General features: G+C 38.2%; 1 pseudogene; it reads left to right on the forward strand.

The window, feature by feature from the left end:
* The first annotated feature begins 13,004 nt into the window (after positions 1-13,004).
* Positions 13,005-14,026, forward strand: LOC145060192 (uncharacterized; annotated as a pseudogene).
* Positions 14,027-19,562: the final 5,536 nt, after the last annotated feature.

The raw sequence follows: 19,562 nt of genomic DNA on the forward strand, positions 1-19,562 counted from the left end.
GCCGAAGCTATCCCGAAGTCCCGGTATCATACTCTAGCCCCGAGGCAAGTCCCGAGACCCGAAGATCCCGAGAAGTGCGGTTCCCGAGTCGAAGCTCTGCCCGCGAGAAGTTCGATTTTTGTGAAGATCTTCCAGATCTGCTGTGGATTACTACTTTTATAAGCCGTAGTGCTGTCCGATCGTCTTCTGATCAAGTGAGTGTGTAGTTATTTTCTTCTAATACAATAATACGAAGTATTTTATATAAAAATACGTGCTATGTGTATATATTTGGTTGTGTTATGTGTGAATGAGTATTCACTCTCTTCTATCTTACAGACCTGCTTATTTCTTTATGAGATATGTGTTATGTGTGTTGTGCCTCATCTGTTATGTCATATATGTGTTGATTAAAGCATGCTATACAGGTTTTTAAACTATGTATACAAATGTATATTTTTATCTACTAATATGTTGGGTAGAACATGGGTAGACAGTTGGTGTGTAATAAACAGATGAGAGGCCTCGTTGTTGTTTGATTGAGTCATCTAGCAGAGTTTAGATGACGACCACTGGCTATTCTAGACAGTCTTGTGGAAACATTAGCAGGTTCACCACCTGTAGGTGTTAATGAACATGGGTGTTCATTCGTTGTACTCCATCCCCCTCATGGTTGCCTTATTTGACTTATATTGCTGAGGTACCCCCGAAGCATGTGTTGTCGCCCCGATGAAATATTCTTAGACTGGGTCCCTTATGTTAGTTGTTTTAGGGACATTAAGGTGAGAATAACGGGAATGGGTAATTAGGTTATTGTTGGTTGGTGAAAATTAAATATGATATTTATTGTGGGTTGAAAACCCTATATGCTCACCAGGCTCCCAAGCCTGACCCACTCAGTTTTAAATTGTATTACAAGTAGTGGCGGAAGGGCATGAGATGGATGAACCATCAAGTTGTTTTGTTTACAAGTCTGCATATGTTTATATTTGTTATATGACTTGTAATGTATTCGTTTATGCTTATTGGTCTGTATCGGAACATGACACCCCGAGTTTTGATTATAATGAAAATACATTTCTTTTATGAAATGCTTCGGTAAACAATGTTTTATCATGTTTTGTTTTTGGGAACAAATTCCGCAACTCTTTCAAATCAAAAGGATTTACTCTGAAAATATTTAAAAGCATAAATGAAAATCGGTCTTTTCTGGCCGAGATTTTGGGGATGTCACAGTATCCAAATCCGATCTTGGAACACCTTCAGTCCATGACTGTTTACACCGAACACCAACGTTTTGCCCAAACGTTCCTCCTTTCGGTCATTTTTCTCAGAAGCTTCGCTTTGAGCTTTCTTTATACTTTCCAAAATAGTCGAGACAACTTCAATTCTCAACGCTCTTGGCCTTTTCTTTTCAAGATTGACCTTCCGACTGAGAGCATCAGCAACAATATTGGCCTTATCGAGGTGGTAAAGTATCTCATAGTCGGAGTCCTTAAGTAATTCCAGCCAGCGTCGTTGCCTCATATTCAATTCTTTCTGACTAAAGAGATATTGGAGACTCTTATGATCAGTGAAAAGTTTGCACTTCGTGCCATAGAGGTAATGCCTCCATATTTTTGGTGCGAAAACTACCGCTGCCAACTCTAAATCATGAGTCGGGTAGTTCTTTTCGTGCTCTTTCAGCTGTCGAGACGCATATGCGATCACCTTATCCCTTTGGGTCAAAACGCAACCCAATCCAACCCCAGACGCATCGCTATAAACAGCGAAGTCTTCAACCCCATCGGGTAGAGAAAGTATCGGTGCCTCGCATAGTTTCTTCTTTATTCTCTCGAACGCTTCTTTATGCTTATCACTCCAAGCATAAGTAGCTCCTTTGTGGGTCAAAGCTGTTAATGGACTAGCGATCGAAGAAAAGCCTTGGATAAACCTTCGGTAATATCCGGCTAATCCCAAAAAGCTTCGGATCTCCGTGGGACTTTTCGGTTGTTCCCACTTCATCACAGCTTCGATCTTCGCTGGATCAACCATTATCCCTTCTTGGTTGACCACGTGACCCAAAAATTGGACTTCACGAATCCAGAAATCACATTTGGAGAATTTCGCATACAACTTCTCCTTCTTCAAGACTTCTAACACTTCTCGTAAGTGTCTGCCATGCTCCTCTTGGCTTTTTGAATAAATCAGAATGTCATCTATGAACACTATCACAGATTTATCAAGGAACGGATTACAAACTCTGTTCATCAAATCCATGAATGCTGCCGGAGCATTGGTTAGTCCAAACGACATAACCAAGAACTCGTAGTGTCCATATCGTGTTCTGAATGCAGTTTTCTCTATATCATGCTCCCTTACTTTCAGCTGATGATATCCTGACCTCAAGTCGATCTTTGAGAAATAACTTGAACCTTGTAGTTGATCGAATAGGTCATCAATCCTCGGCAACGGATATCGATTCTTTATTGTTGCCTTATTCAGCTCTCGGTAATCAATGCACATCCTCATGCTTCCATCTTTCTTCTTTACGAATAACACCGGAGCTCCCCAGGGTGATGAACTAGGTCTAATGAAACCTTTGTCCAATAACTCCTGAAGTTGCATCATTAGCTCCTTCATCTCCGTCGGTGCTAATCGATAAGGTGCTTTTGCAATTGGCGTTGTTCCAGGCAACAAGTCGATACGAAATTCTACTTGTCGATCGGGCGGTTATCCAGGAAGATCTTCGGGAAATACTTCCGGATAATCACACACAACAGGAATATTTTGCATCACCTTCTTTTCCTTCTTAGCATCGATCACAAATGCTAAGTATGATGTACACCCCTTGGTCAAACATTTTCTGGCTTTCATTAGAGAAATGATTCCAGAGTTTACTCTGCGTTTATCTCCGTACACCATAAACGATTCCTTCCCAGGTGGATTCACTTTCACTATTTTCTTCTTGCATAAAATTTCAGCATCATTGGCGCTAAGCCAATCCATTCCCAAAACGATGTCGAAACCGTTAAGTTCGATAGGCAATAATTCCTCGTGGAACTTATTCCCATTCAAGTCAATTAAGATGTTTTTCATACAATAGCTAACAGGTACAAACTTTCCACTAGCAACTTCGACTAATAAAGCATTATCTAGTCTATCAATAGGCAAAGCTAGTTTTCTACCAAATTCATGCGATATAAAGGAGTAGTTGGCTCCAGAATCAAATAAAATTTGGGCAGGTAATTTATTAACGAGAAAGGTACCTGAAGCGACATCAGCTTCATCTTTAGCAGCTTCCAGTGTCATCTGGAATGCTCTCGCCTTTGGCTTTGGCGGAATGTTGGGTCTTGCTGCTTCCTTCTTTTTCGGACAATCCCTTGAGATGTGCCCCTCTTCACCACAACCATAACAAACATTCTTGGTGAAGGTGCAGTCGTTGGCATAATGCCCTAGCTTTCCACATTTGAAGCATGTGGTTTCCCCGCCACACTTCCCATAATGCTTCTTCTTGCACTTGTCACGCCATTTCGCTTCTACCTTTCCTCCGCTTCCCCTCGAACTAGACTTCGAGAATTTACTTTTCTTGCTGGACCCTGAAAATCCATCGATTTTCCTTTTCTCGCCAACCTCTGACCTTTCCAGACCTTTTTCCCTGATCTGGGTCTCAACATTTCTAGCAGCCCAGATGGCGGCTTTCAATGTGGTTGCTTGCTTAACCATTGGACCATAGTCCGCTGGTAGTCCAAGGGCGAACTTGTTGACCTTAGAGAGTTCTGTAGGCACCAAATATGGGATAAACTTCATCTTTTCTGTGAAACTTGCAGCGTATTCAGTAACGCTCAATTTCCCTTTCTTCAAATTCTGAAACTCATTACTGATTTCCAGAAGGTCCTGCTCGGAGCAGTATTGCATTTTTAGTTGTTCCACAAAGTCTTCCCAAGACATTTTGCTTGCTTCTCCCTTGGGCATAGAGTCAACTAACAGCTTCCACCAACTCAACACACCAGATTTTAGCAGAGGGATCGCGAGAGCGGTCTTCTGCCTGTTGCTGCATTCGCAACTTTCAAACATAGTCTCCATTTCGGAGACCCAGTCCATAACTTGCACCGGCGTCGGGCTTCCGGATAGACATGGTGGTTTGGATGCCATGAAATCCTTGTACTTGCACCCACGACCATCATTTCCTCCATACTGGTTATTGCGTCTAACCACTGGTTGTTCGTCTTGACCAATAATCCCACTAAAGTTTTCTCCTCCAGATTTCCCTCCATTCTCCTCGGGCTCTTCCGCTTGAATTGACGGTTCTTCACGATGCTGCCTAAGCAGGCGTCTTGTTTCTTCCATCTAACGATCCAACATCATTTGAATCATCATTTGTACACCAGCCATTGTTATCGGCTCAGGTGCATCAGCTACAACAGGTACTTGTTGATTTACAGGCGGTTGATTCCTGTTTTCATCAGCATTTCCAACTCCGCTTCTTGTTCTCACCATTTTTGATCAACACACCGAATAATTTCACCTTATTACTCTAAACGATTACATGCTAGTTCTAATATCGTATACATACGCTTAGAATGCTAAACACATAAACCTTCAGATCCGGTTGGCAACAAACCGTAGATCCGAACAAATAATATCATATATGGAAACATATAACATTTAGCACATAAAAGCATTTTAGGCAACCTTCCTAAAATAAACTAGTGCTCGTGTCTAAAATTTATCAGACACACATCTCACAATCTCCACTTTGCATACTAAGTTTAAATATAGAAATCCTACAATTTCCTAGTTCGCTTAAACTAATGCTCTGATACCAACTGTGACATCCCCAAAATCTCGGCCAGAAAAGACCGATTGCATTTATGCTTTTTAAAACATTTTCAGAGTAAATCCATTTGATTTTTAAAAGAGATGCGGAATTTGTTCCCAAAAACAAAACATGATAAGATAGATATTTATCAAAACATTTCATATAGAAATATGATTTCATTTCATAATCAAAAGTCGGGATGTCATGTTCCGATACAGATCACAAAGCATAAACGATTACATTACAAGTCTTTAAACAAATATATACATATGCAGACTTGTAAACAAAAATAACTTGATGATTCGCCCATCTTAAGCTCTTGCGCCACTTCCTGTAAAACAATTCGACTGAGTGGGTCAGGCTTGGTGTAACGTCCAAAATTTCAAAGCAATTAAAACTTTTCAAAATCATCCATTTTATTAACGTTGTTACAAAAAGGTTTTCAATACATTATTAAACAGAGTAATTTCCCAGGTTCATATCATAAAACACCAACACGAGGAACGGTACGATCACGCCTTTGCCATGCCACAGACTCTTGAGAACCTGAAACATAAAACCACAACTGTAAGCCCGAAAGCTTAGTGAGATACCCCCAGAATACCAACCACATATACGCCTTTCCAGGCCCTGACCTTCCGGTCCATGTGTCTCACGGGACTTCCGTCCCTGCTGGGTAAACCTTCCGGTCCTACCCACGCCGACCTTCCGGTCCATTACACAACATAATCGCCTTCCGGCCCATAACATATTGCCTTCCGGCCCATAAGCATAAAATGCATATACAACATAACAAATAATCATATAGCAGTTCATAGACAACAATCGATCAACAGATCACATATCATAGCATTACTCTAAGCAAGATACCGGTCTAGCCGGTCACTAGCATAACATTACCCTACGAATCAGTCAACATACTAAATGCATACATACGCCTTTCCAGGCCATGACCTTCCGGTCCACATAGCAAAGCCTTACGACCCATAACATGTAATGCCTTCCGGCCTATATCATAACAATTACAAATACCCGGATTTCCATCTGATAAACAGGGTCGGCCTTGGTGCCATAAACCCTAGCGATATAGTGAGGATAACTCACCTCGAAACTGCCGACTGAACAGATAGCTCAAGCTGCTCCGATCACTGATACGATCTCCACCTCTGGACAGCCACCAAATGCACTGAACTCAAACAATAAACAACAATTACCAAAATACCCCTGGAACCACTGGTCAATCCTTGGTCAGAGACAAGGTCAAGGTCAACCCCTGACTGACCCTACTCGCCGAGTCAACCCTATGACTCGCCGAGTCCCCATACCCAGAACTTCACTCAACCCGCGATCTAACTCGCCGAGTCACCCCAAGACTCGCCGATTTCAACGACTCTGAGTCCACTCGCCCTTAACCCACCGATTCCTTAAGATTCCCTTTCTACGCGTCGAGTATCCCCTTTTTACTTGACGAGTTCCTCCTGGATGAATCGCGGGGCCACCCCGACTCAACTCGCCGAGTCTGAAGAACAACTCGACGAGTCCCAGTTAATCTTCAAGCTACTCGCCGAGTCTGTTCATCGGACTCGGCGAGTCCATGCCATGCAACCGCTCAAACTGCCTTCTAAGGTCAGAACTGCTCCGACCATTCATAGGTCTGGCCTTCCTAATCTGATTCATCACATAAGGTCCTCATTTCGGTGCTCATAATACACTCCATGACTCATAAATTACATTTTGACCTAAGGCATAAGGATTCCAATCCAAAACCTTCATCAATTCCCGAAATGCTCGGGCATGGGACATTCTGGACCTCCAAAGGTCCCAATACAGGGTTCCAATCGTTTGGGGGACTAGGGTAACATTCAATCTAGTCACAAAAGGGTTCCATAAACCCTAATCCATATACACATCAACATAGCAGAGTATAACTCGAATTCTTACCTGAATAATGTGCTCTTTGTGTCCCCAATCCTCAGAACGTGACTTCCTTTGTTGCTCCCTTAATCAAGCCTTCTCTTCCTTGCACAATAACTCTTCTAAAATCAACAATGGCCTTCAACCTTGCTCCAGACGCTCACAATCAATTTAGGGTTTCTCTCAGAAGGCTAGAGTGAACAATGACGGCCATAAAGTCCCTCATATACGTCCCAAACCTGAACAGTTAGGGTTTCGCTAAACAGCGTGGACTCGCCGAGTCCATATCCGGACTCGTCGAGTCCAGTCGCGAACCCGCGACCAGATCTGCGATCCTACTCGGCGAGTCTGAGCTCCAAATCGCCGAGTCCCCTTTTATAACACCCAAAATCATAATTATATCAATATCTGGATTTCCGGGCTGTTACAACTCTCCCCCACTAGGACTAGACTTCGCCCTCGAAGTCTCACTCTGAAAATAGCCCCGGATGCTACTCCCACATCTCACGTTCCAGCTCACAGTTCATTTCCGATCCCCTCCGGTGCTGCCACTGAACCAACACCAGAGGTATTTCCTTATACCTCAGAACCTCGATCTTCCGATTTCTGATGACCACTGGTCTCTCGGCATAATTCAGGCTCGCATCCACCTGAATGTCTTCTAATGGGACCACTGCCGACTCATCGGCTATATACTTTCTCAATTGCGACACATGAAAAATGTCGTGGATTTGTCTCAAATCTGTGGGCAACTCCAAATGATAGGCTACCTGGTCTATCCTTACAATCACATGAAAAGGCCCAATATACCGGGGACCCAACTTGCCCCTATTCCTGAATCGAAACACTCCTCTCCAAGGAGTGGCCTTCAGGAGTACGAAGTCACCGACCTGAAACTCAAGCTCGGACCGGCGTCTATCTACATAACTTTTCCTGTCGGCTCTGGGCGGTCAATAACCTCTGTCTAATCCGCTAAATCTGCTCTGTCGACTGAAGCACGGTCTCTGTACTACCCATCACTCTCTGTAACCGAGAATTACCCAAGATGCAACTCTACTCTCAATCTCAACAATCACTCGACCCATAAGGGTTAGGAAACCAGAAACCACCGGATCCCCAATCCAAAGCCCACTTTGTCCATACCGGACCGACTGAGAGACCCATTCTCACTCTTAGAGCAACTCTCACGAGTTCTCCTCTTGCAATCACATACATCTGCTGAGCTAGCCCCCAACACCCGCAGGTTGGAAGACCCGATACACTGCTGATATCCTCGAACGTCTCCCAGGATGAACCACTAATATCCACCCTATACCCTGATCAGAATCACACTGAGAAGTCAAGATTCTCTCTCCCCCTGCTCAGGCATGGGACATTCTGGACCTCCAAAGGTCCCAATACAGGGTTCCAATCGTTTGGGGGACTAGGGTAACATTCAATCTAGTCACAAAAAGGTTCCATAAACCCTAATCCATATACACATCAACATAGCAGAGTATAACTCGAATTCTTACCTGAATAATGTGCTCTCTGTGTCCCCAATCCTCAGAACGTGACTTCCTTTGTTGCTCCCTTAATCAAGCCTTCTCTTCCTTGCACAATAACTCTTCTAAAATCAACAATGGCCTTCAACCTTGCTCCAGACGCTCACAATCAATTTAGGGTTTCTCTCAGAAGGCTAGAGTGAACAATGACGGCCATAAAGTCCCTCATATACGTCCCAAACCTGAACGGTTAGGGTTTCGCTAAACAGCATGGACTCGCCGAGTCCATATCCTGACTCGTCGAGTCCAGTCGCGAACCCGCGACCAGATCTGCGATCCTACTCGGCGAGTCAGAGCTCCAACTCGCCGAGTCCCCTCTTAAAACACCCAAAATCATAATTATATCAATATCTGGATTTCCGGGCTGTTACACTTGGGAGCCTGGTGAGCATATAGGGTTTTCAAACCCACAATAATTATATTTAATTACAACAATCAACAATAAACCCGATTACCCATTCCCGTTATCCTCACCTTACGTTCCTAAAAATAACGTATATTATAAGGAACTTATTTTAGGATTTTCATCGGGACGGACATTACTGCAGAGGGGCTTCCTCAACAATAAGTGTCCTAAAGGCAACCATGTGGGGGATAGAGTACACCGGTGAACACGTCGTTCACAACACCTACAGGTAATGAGCTTGCTAGTGTTCCACAGGACAGTCTACAATAGTCCGTGGTCGTCATCCATACTCTGCTGAATGACTAGAATAACACCAATAACACCGAGGCCTCTCATCTGTTTATTTCACACCAATTATCTACCCATGTTCTACCCAACATATTAGTAGATAAAAATATACATTTATATACACTGTTTAAAAACCTGTATAGCATGCTTTAATCAATACATATTCCACATAACAGATGAGGCATACACACATAACACGTATTTCATAGAAAATATACATTCACACATATAACCACAAAATATATACACGTAGCACGTATTTTATATTAAATACTTCATAATATTGTGTTGGAGAGAAAATAACTACACACTCACTTGATCAGAAGATGATCCGACAGTACTACGGCTTATAGAAGTAGCGTCTCTCCGTAGATCTGGAAGATCTTCACAAAAACCGGCTCCTCGCGGGCAGGGCTTCGGCTCGGGAATAACGCTCTTCGGGATTCTCGGGGCTTCGGATCTCGCTTCGGGGCTCGGGAATAATACCGGGGCTTCGGGGTACAATCGGCACGCAAATCGAGGCGAAAGGGCTAGAGAGAATGAGGGATTTGTAAAAGAAAAGAAGCTGCTTCGGACCTCCTTTTATAGGCTGATCCTCGGGGTTACGCGGGGCGTAACTTCAGGGGTACGCGGGGCGTAATGCTTCGCAGATCGTCAGCGCTTACGTCACCGGGCCCTCTACGTCATCGCTTACGACTTCGGATTACTCGAGTGCCCCTCGCTGTACGCGGGGCGTACAGCAGTACATGCTGCGTACTTCGGATAGACCGCCTCTCCTTTCTTCGGATAATATCGGAGTAAAATAAAAATAAATATTAAATATTTTATTAAACTTCAGAAATTCATATCTCCTTCATACGGACTCCGATTTCAACGTTCTTTATATCCACACGAAGGTGAGACTACGTTCTACAACTTTCGTTTAGACTCCGTCGGCTAATTTTGACTTTTATTTTTATTAATTATTTTTAGAAGGCTCGGACAGGAAAACTTCGTTATAAAATCATAACTTCTTCGTCCGACGTCCGTTCTCGCCTATCTTTTCATCGTTTCGCTACTAACAACGAGATCTTCGATTCTCATTTAGATTGTTTCGGCTAGAAATCGCTCGATCTCAAATCGAGTATTCGGGCTGCATACTGCCACGTCGAAACTTCAGAAAATCATAACTTCATCATACGAAGTCAGATTTGGGCGTTCCTTTTACGCACGCTCTCGGTTTAACGAAATCTACGACTTTCGTTTAGATCGCTAAGGCTAAATATCGCTCTGACTTAAATTCATACTTTACGTCACTCGGCGTCGTGCCGGTTCTGCCGCGAAACTTCGACAGGTCATAACTTCTTCGTTATAACTCGGATTTTGGCATTCCTTATATCTCCAGAATCCTTGTTTCAACCACTACAGCTTTATGCAAAGATATCGGGCTTATCTCATACTTTAATTTTGACGCTTATTTTATTCTTAATTTAATTACATCACATAATTAAGCAAATAAACACATAACTCACATAATACACAAATTCACTAATAATACATTTTATTATTTCAAATTGGGGTTACAATGGTTAACCTAGACTATTACATTGCTAAAAATGGAAAGCCTAGAAACACGGGCGTTACAAATACAAGTAAACTTACCGTTATTATCGTTTATTTCGTAAAAATCTCATTTACTCGTTTCTATCAAATGAATCACTTGTGATTTAGTTCTATTATGCGAAAACTCTTGCTATACTTTGCATGCAATAGATTTATACAAAGTATTTAGTAACACCAAAATATCTTTCGTTGTTAAACCATTTCATATATTCTAAAAACTTGTGATTTATGTTGGTCAAACATTGTGAAAAAGGATAAACTTTGCATACAAAACTATCACTTTAATACAGACTTAGTTGAGAATCCATGAGACGTGTATATCTTCAAACACTGCCTTTTAGATAAAAGGTATCGCTACAAGTCCTGTCTATAACCAGAGTCTCCCGTTCGGAGAACGTGTCAAATGTGTATAGATCTATACGGGAAGTCATGATCCCGCACCCTGGCTATTAGCTACAGTCCGTCTTTTGGGGTGACAGTTTGTCATAACGCTACGACGCCTGAAGAACATCGCTACAGGCATATTATGTTCAGTATGGTTATAAAACTCATCGGATATACAACTACTATAGTACTTTTGAATAATGAATAAGTAGTTACTACGGTTATTCATTATCTAACAAGCTGAAAACTTCTAATAGGTTTATTATATAAATCTATGTTTAAAACTTTTCTAAAGCATGTGGATTGCTTCAAAATGTTGGCCTTGAACATTAAACAAACAACTATTAAGAAAATAAGGGATTTTCTTGTTTCAACTATCTACGTTTTTTTTCAATACCAATATTCTCATGCATTTCACACTTTTATAAGGAAATATGGGATTTTCTTGGAAGATATACACTCGCTTTTGGAATGGCAATCAATGTTTCTAAATCACTTATGAACTCACCAACTTAATTGTTGACACTTTTTCTTTGAAATAACTCGTATTCTCAAGGAATCGTTAAGCAGGTTTGGAAAGCAACTTTTGGTGAATAACACGCTGGCATTATTTACTTCTTTTGAAAGATATTTATGCATTTATCTTTTGAACGTGTAATGAATACAACGATGTAAACATTTTTTTTAAAAACCTTTATATATGGTGGTGTGTACTTTCCTTTCTATAAACTGTTATGATATTGAATATGACGTCCTCCGCCCCCGAACGTTTCCGCCGTTCTGGTTTGGGGGTGTGACAACTGTTTTTAGTGGTGTTCAATTGGTGTTGTTGTTGAGCAAAGTCTTGTTGTTTATTCCCCTTCAAAGTTTCATAGCCGACTTGTGAGGTGGCCTCCACCTTTCGAGTCAGCTTTTGACTATCTTGCCCCCGATGTTGCTTTGTTGAAGTTTAACATTTCTGATGCTGCCACGTTCATGTTGTGAGATGGTTTTCTCCCTTTTAATTCAGATTTTGACCATTTTCCCCTAATCAATAGAGCTTTTACTTCATCAATTTGAATAATTAATTTATTCAAATTTGTCAAATATAATCTCTAATATAATTACAAATACCATATTTACACCGGTATATATCATTGTTCATTGTTTGAAAGGCTAGCTACTAGAAAACCTTTTTTATGATATGAGAAATCATATCTCTCATTTCTATAATATGATCTCCAACTTTCTTTGTAAAAGGATTGAGATTTATAACAATCCAAATTGTGTAAGATGGTTCTATATTTGAAATTACACTATAGTAGCTTGATAGTTCATTCGACTTAAAGTACGCTAACTAAAGTAGTGTAGCTAAATTCTTAAAAAAATATATTATGTACTCTAATAATATAGACTCTTGATAACCGATTTAATATATTTATAGAATAAATGATAGTCTAATGCATAAATGAATATGAACATATTTTGGATCAGATATGTCAATCCAAACGAGTAATTTTTGAAATGAAAACATCACTAAAATCAAATTATCTAAGTGATTTTTTTTTTCTAATCTTGTATACAGATCAATTCAAGTCCTCGTGAAAACATTATTAATAAAAAAATAAAAGCATTGGCAAGACGTGTTAAACGAATTCTTGTTTTCAATTTTAAATTAAGCTCAAAGAGTAATCAACGAATTAAGATAAAATAAGAATCCAATTCATTTTGTGTGACATAGAAAGAAAATTCCAATTTAAAGAATAGATGTTTGATAATTTTAGCTTGATATATGAGAAAAGAATGTTGTAAACAGCACTCTAAGAACTATACTTGGAATCAAAGCAATCTAAAAATGTAATTTTAACTTGATTAAGATAAAATAAGAATCCAATTCATTTTGTGTGACATAGAAAGAAAATTACAATTTAAAGAATAGATGTTTGATAATTTTAACTTGATATATGAGAAAAGAATGTTGTAAACAGCACTCTAAGAACTATACTTGGAATCAAAGCAATCTAAAAATGTATTTTACCTCTACCTCATTTGCTATTAATTTAAGGGTTAAATAATTGTCATTTTCCATACAAAAAAGAGATAAGATATGGAAGAGATTAATCACTTTAGTCATGAAAACCATCCATTAAAGCTCATCAACTTCAAGACAATTGTTGATGTCAGTTTTGATGGTGGTGATAAAAAACCACAAGTCATTGGCTGCAATGCATGTGACAAGCCCATATCAAGTGGTTTTGCATATGCTTGTACCAAATGTCGTTACTTTTTGCATAAAGCATGTGCACAACTACCACCCACTTTCAACGACCCTTCCATATATCATCACCCTCTAACACTTACTGATATGAAAAATAAAGATTCTAGATCAAGGCAATGTGACGTGTGTCGTATTCGAAAGACACCTGGAGTGTTTTCGTATATCTTTATTAAGGATAATAAATACACCTTTGCAGCTTGCATCGATTGTTGTGTTGCTATAATTTCTCTCAAGGCTGAAGCTGATGCAATCAAGGAGGAGGCAAAGATCAAGGTTCAACACGAAGGCCATCCACACCACACTTTAAGCCTACAATTAAGACCTGCTGCATTTTGATGTGATGCTTGCAATTCTAAGGATGAAGGCTTATTCTATGAGTGTGATAGTTGTGACTTTTGGATCCACAAGACTTGTGCTTCCTTAGCCTCTACTATCCATCTGCCCCATCACCCGAATCACCCACTTGTTCTCGTCTATTCACTTTCTGAAAAATTCTTTAATTTCCCATATTATTGTGAAATATGCAACGAATACATCTTGCGGAATGAATGGTTGTATCAATGTGCAAATTGTAGATATTTTGCTCATATAAAGTGTGCCTTGCATGCAGAAATTCCTTCTACTGCAACGTAAGTAAAGCTTCTTTACTTTTTTTTTGTTTTGTTTTTTTTTTGTTTTTTTTTTGTGTTTAACGCTAGTTCTAAACAAGAGTATGTGGTTTCAGAGATGATGATGATGTAAAAGGTTTGCTGCATTTTCCCATGTCAAATGCATTTACAGATCCATTGAAACTACTACATTTTGAAAAGATGAGTCGAGTTGATGATGAAAAAACTAAGATTAAGCATTAGAGTCATCACCATCCATTAATCCTTACCGTTGAAGCCCAAGCAAACAACATGTCTTGTAGTAGTGATCTAATAGAGGTATGTCAGGGGTGTGTACGACCCCTCTCCTTTCCATACTATAGTTGCAAAGATGGATGTTCATTCACTCTCCATAAATACTGTGTCAAATTACCTATCAAATTACAACATTCACTTCACCCAAATCATTCGCTTCACTTGATAAACACACGGGAACATGTCGATAGATGTAAAGGTTGTTGGGGCTATGTCAACACATTTTCTGTAAAGAAAGTAAAGAACACCAACGATTCCCAACTTGAACAGTTTATTCACTATAAACCAGTTCGATCAAACATTTACTTACATCAGAAAACTCTCTACAAAATTCACTCACACTCAAACATTTACATGAATCTCAAGAAGATTTTACACACAAAGATCTTCTAGATTTAAGTATGAATACACTGGGAGAAAACCCTAATTTGAGAGAGAAGAGAGAACCAAAAATGAAGAAAAATATCTATTGACTGACTTCATCTACACACAGAACACAATATATACCTCGGGTACACAGCTCCATGGAGCTACCCATTAACCCGCGTGTAAACCCGGCTACCTGCACAATAAATACACAACACACCCAACACAAATACAAATATACACAACTTACCCTGCATAAGAATTAATGACAAGTTTGATATATCGGATACTTATTTCAACACCCCCCCCCCCAAACTGATCATTAATTCAAAATTTTATTAACTTTTAAAAACATCTATCATACCCAAACGATTAGAAATATATTCATGCTGTGAAATACTCAATGACTTTGTCAAAATATCTGCATTTTGATTTAAAGAACTAATTTTATTTATTTTCAAAATACCCTTTTCAATTTTTTCACGAATAAAATGCAGATCTATTTCAAAATGTTTAGTTTTTTCATGAAATACAGGATTTAAAGCTAATTTAATAGCTGACTCATTATCACAAAAAACATTAACTGGAGTTAAACCATTAATACCAAAATCAAACAACAATTTTAAAATCCAGATTATTTCACAAGCGACAGAGCCCAATGCTCTATATTCAGACTCAGTTGAAGAACGCGAAACAGTACACAAGAAAACCAGTAACAGACCTTCTACTAAACAAACATTTAGCCCAATCTGCATCTACATAAGCAGTAATGTTCAATGAGTTATCCTTTGTTATATGTACACCCTTACCTGGACAATTCTTCAAATACCTTAATAATCTAAATGCTACTTTTAAATGAGATTATGAGGTTTATGCATATATTGACTCAAAATGTGCACAACATATGAAATATCTGGACGTGTCATTGTCAAGTAAATTAATTTTCCAATAAGTTTTTGAAATTCAGTTATATTAACAACACAATCAGATTTATCCAAATCTGACTCCCTTTTTAAAACCAAATTTGTTTCTAAAGGAGTCTTAACAGGTTTACAACCAAGCATACCAAACTCATGCAACAACTCTAGACAATACTTTCTTTGATTCAGACAAATACCTTTATCAGTTTTAATAACCTCAATACCTAAAAAATACTTTAACTCTCTTAAATCTTTAATAAAAAATTGTGATTTTAAGAAATTCTTAACTTTTCCAATTCAGCATTACTGTTTCCTGTGATTATGATATCATCTACATACACCAGTAAAATTACAATTGTATTCTCATGATTTCTCACAAATATAGAATAATCATTCATGCTTTGTTTAAAACCAAAAATTGAAAGTGAATGACATAACTTTTCATTCCATTTCCTAGGGGCTTGTTTAAGACCATATAAAGACTTTATTAGTTTACAAACCCTAATATCACCTTTTGAATGATATCCTTCAGGTTGACTCATATACACATCTTCAGATAAATCACCATATAAAAAAGCATTATTCACATCAAGTTGAAATAGAGGCCATGAACTATGAACTGCTAAAGATAATACTACTCTTACAGAAACCATTTTAGCAACAGGAGAAAAAGTCTCGTAATAATCAATACCCTCACGCTGACTATAACCTTTTGCTACAAGTCTAGCTTTAAATCTTTCAATTTCCCCATTAGCCTTATATTTAATCTTATAAATCCATCTACATCCTATAGGTTTTCTTCCTTTAGGAAGATCAGTAATTTCCCAAGTATTGTTTCTATAAAGTGCCTCCATTTCATCATTCATAGCTTTTATCCAATTAGTATCTAAAGCAGCTTCACTATAATTTTTTGGTTCAACAGTTTTATTAAGATTTGAAACAAAACATAGATTTTCATTATCCAGTAGAGAATAGTTAACTATTTTTTCAATACCAAATTTATGTTTTCCTTCCACAATATAATCACTAAATTTAGCAGGCAAATGCACAGTACGACCAGACCTAGTAGTCCTAATAGATTGATCACTTTCAAGAGGATTTGTATTATCTTGACCACTTTCCTCAGACATTGTAGAAGTACTAGGAAACATCTCACCAGAAGAAGGCACATGTGTCTCCCCTGTCTGGTTGCTGACATCAAACAAATTAGTCTCATCCAGATATTGGTCTGCACTAGCACCATTCCTCTGATGGACATCTCTCAAGTTATCTACTCTAGAATTATCAAGTAATGAACTAGAATGCAAAGAATCATCATAGGAAAAAGGATCACTAGAGCTCAAAGGATCATTATATTTATTTGTAATTGAAGAAGATTTGAGCTTGAAAGGAAAAACAGACTCATAAAATTTAACATCCCTGGAAACAAAAACAAGATTTGAGTCAAGACTAAGAACTTTATATCCTTTTTTATCAGAAGAATAACCAAGAAAAACACATTTATCAGCCCTTTCAGAAAATTTGTCCAAATTATTTAATTTTGTTGCAAAACATAAACATCCAAAAACTCTAAGCCTATCAAAAACAGGAGAAGACTTGTAAACCAATTCATAAGGAGAAGCTCCTTTTAACACAGAAGTAGGAGTTCTATTAATTAAAAAAACAGAAGTTAAAACAGCTTCTCCCCAATACTTGAGAGGTAAACCAGATTGAAAAATTAAAGATCTAGCAACATTAAGAATGTGCCTGTGTTTTCTCTCCACAACTCCATTTTTTTGTGGAGTGTGAACACAAGAAGTTTGATGTATAATACCTTTAGACTCAAACAAATGTCTCATCTTATTATTTAAAAATTCAGTTCCATTATCTGACCTAACTGTTTTAATTTTAACTTCAAATTGATTTAAAAGAATGTTAAAAAACAACATGACACACTCATAGACTTCATCCTTTGATTTTAACAAATATACCCAAGTAGCTCTAGTAAAATCATCCACAATGGTCAAGAAATATCTAAATCCTTCTACAGTGGTCACTCTATAAGGACCCCACACATCCAGATGAATTAATTCACCAAGACCTGAAGTTACATGTTGACTAACAGGAAAAGATTCTCTAGTTTGTTTTGCTTTATGACACACATCACATGGAGGAAGAATATCATTTTCAAAATTAAGTTTTTGTTTTAAAGAAAACAAAGCTTGATCAGAAGGATGACCAAGCCTGTTATGCCAAGTGAGTTTAGAAACACAACAAAAAGATGAGGAATTATTAACCCTAAGAGAATTACCTGAAGGTTCACTATTCATGTAATAGAGACCTCCAGACTCTCTACCATTCCCCACCATCACCTTTGATTGTAAACCCTGAATTTTGCAACCATGTTCATTAAAAATGACTTCACAATTACTGTCCTTACAAACTTTATGAACAGACAACAAATTTACATTGAAGTCAGGAACAACAAAAACATCAAACAATGTTAAAGAATTAGTCATATTCATATTACCAATCTTTTCTATTTTAGCAAAAGTACCATTAGGATGACTAACAATTAGATTCAATTTAGACACATCCACAGTGTCATGAAGAAGAGATTCAGAAGCAATCATATGTTGATTTGCCCCTGAATCTACAATCCATTTCTGATTCTTAACAGAGGAACTAAAAGCTTGGAATAAGCAAGTACCTGCCATATTAGCACTAGCAGATGCTTCCTCATTAACCTGCTTATCATTTATAAGTTGCAAAAATTTGATATATTGTTCCTTGGTAAGCTGATGAAACTCAGAATCTCCAACAGAATCAGTAGAATTAGAAACACTAGAACTCCCAGAAGAAGTTGTAGCAGAATTAACAGAAAAAGATTTTTGACCATTAAAATCATTTTTCTTCTTAAAATCTTTTGGATATCCTATTATTTTGTAACGCTTATCAATTGAATGACCTTTAACACCACAGTTTTTGCATTGAACAATTTGACTCTTATTTTTATTAGAACTGTTGGAGTTAAACTTATTATTAAATCTACTATTAAAAGCAGTAGGCTGAGACTTAGATGAAGCTTGAGATGACTGAAGAGAACCCAAAGAACCATTTCTTTGGAGAGACTCTTCTCTAGACAATATAGAAAAAGCAGTTTTAACAGAAGGTAATGGTTCCATAAGTAAAATATGACTCTTAACCTGACTATATGAATCATCAAGACCACTAAGAAACTGCATAAGTTTCATGAGATTAGAGTGATCTGTTTGTTTAACAGCAGCTTCACATGTACATTCAGTGAGACTAGTAAGAGCATCAAATTCTTTCCAAAGAGAGTCAAGTCTATTGAAGTAGTCTGAAAGAGAAATTCCATTTTGTTTAAGATTATTTATTTGTTGATGAATATTAAAAACCACAGAACCATCTGACTTGTTATAAGTTTCAAACAGACTATTCCAAACATCCTCAGCAATGTCAGAATAGGCTTGACTCTGATAAATGGAATCAGAAACAGACGACAGGAGCCAAGAACAAACAACTGCATTGGCCCTATCCCACTTAATTTGTTTGGATGCATCAACACTCGATTTTTTACAAGTTCCATCTACAAAACCAAGTTTATTCCTAGCCTTAAGGGCTCTAGACATAGAACTTCTCCACAATCTAAAGTTCTCATTACCAGTTAGTTTTATTGTAATAATTGTTGTAACAGTATTATCATAAGGATGGACAAAAAGAGGATCATCAAAATTAACTTGATCATCTTTTCCACTTCCACCCGGAGGATCAGTAGACCCAGCCATACCAAAAGATTAATCACAAAACTTACTACAGAAATGAGATAACAAGAGAAAAAATAAACAACGAAAAACAGATTCGAGTATTGACTTAAAGTCCAGATGGTCACTACGTTTGTCGGGGCCCAAGACAATCAATACCGAGTCAAGAAAATCATAAAGAACATACTATGAAAGCATACAAAAAACAAACAGCAACAACTGGAGTACTCAAGACATCCAGAATCTCACAAACAAATATAAGAAGAATAAAAGAGAACAAGAAATCCCTCACAGTGCTATAGTGACGATCTCTTTAATGAATCGACTCTACTTGTCCGTTCTCTACTTAGGGTTTATCGGTGATCAACTCCGACCCCTAGAGAGTTATTTCAGACAGATAGATTAATCGAATGAAGCAACACCGACGTTAGCAAC

Source organism: Lactuca serriola, chromosome 6 (genome assembly GCF_051521515.1).
Source record: "Lactuca serriola cultivar US96UC23 chromosome 6, Lser_US96UC23_V15, whole genome shotgun sequence".
Taxonomy (NCBI): Eukaryota; Viridiplantae; Streptophyta; class Magnoliopsida; order Asterales; family Asteraceae; genus Lactuca; species Lactuca serriola.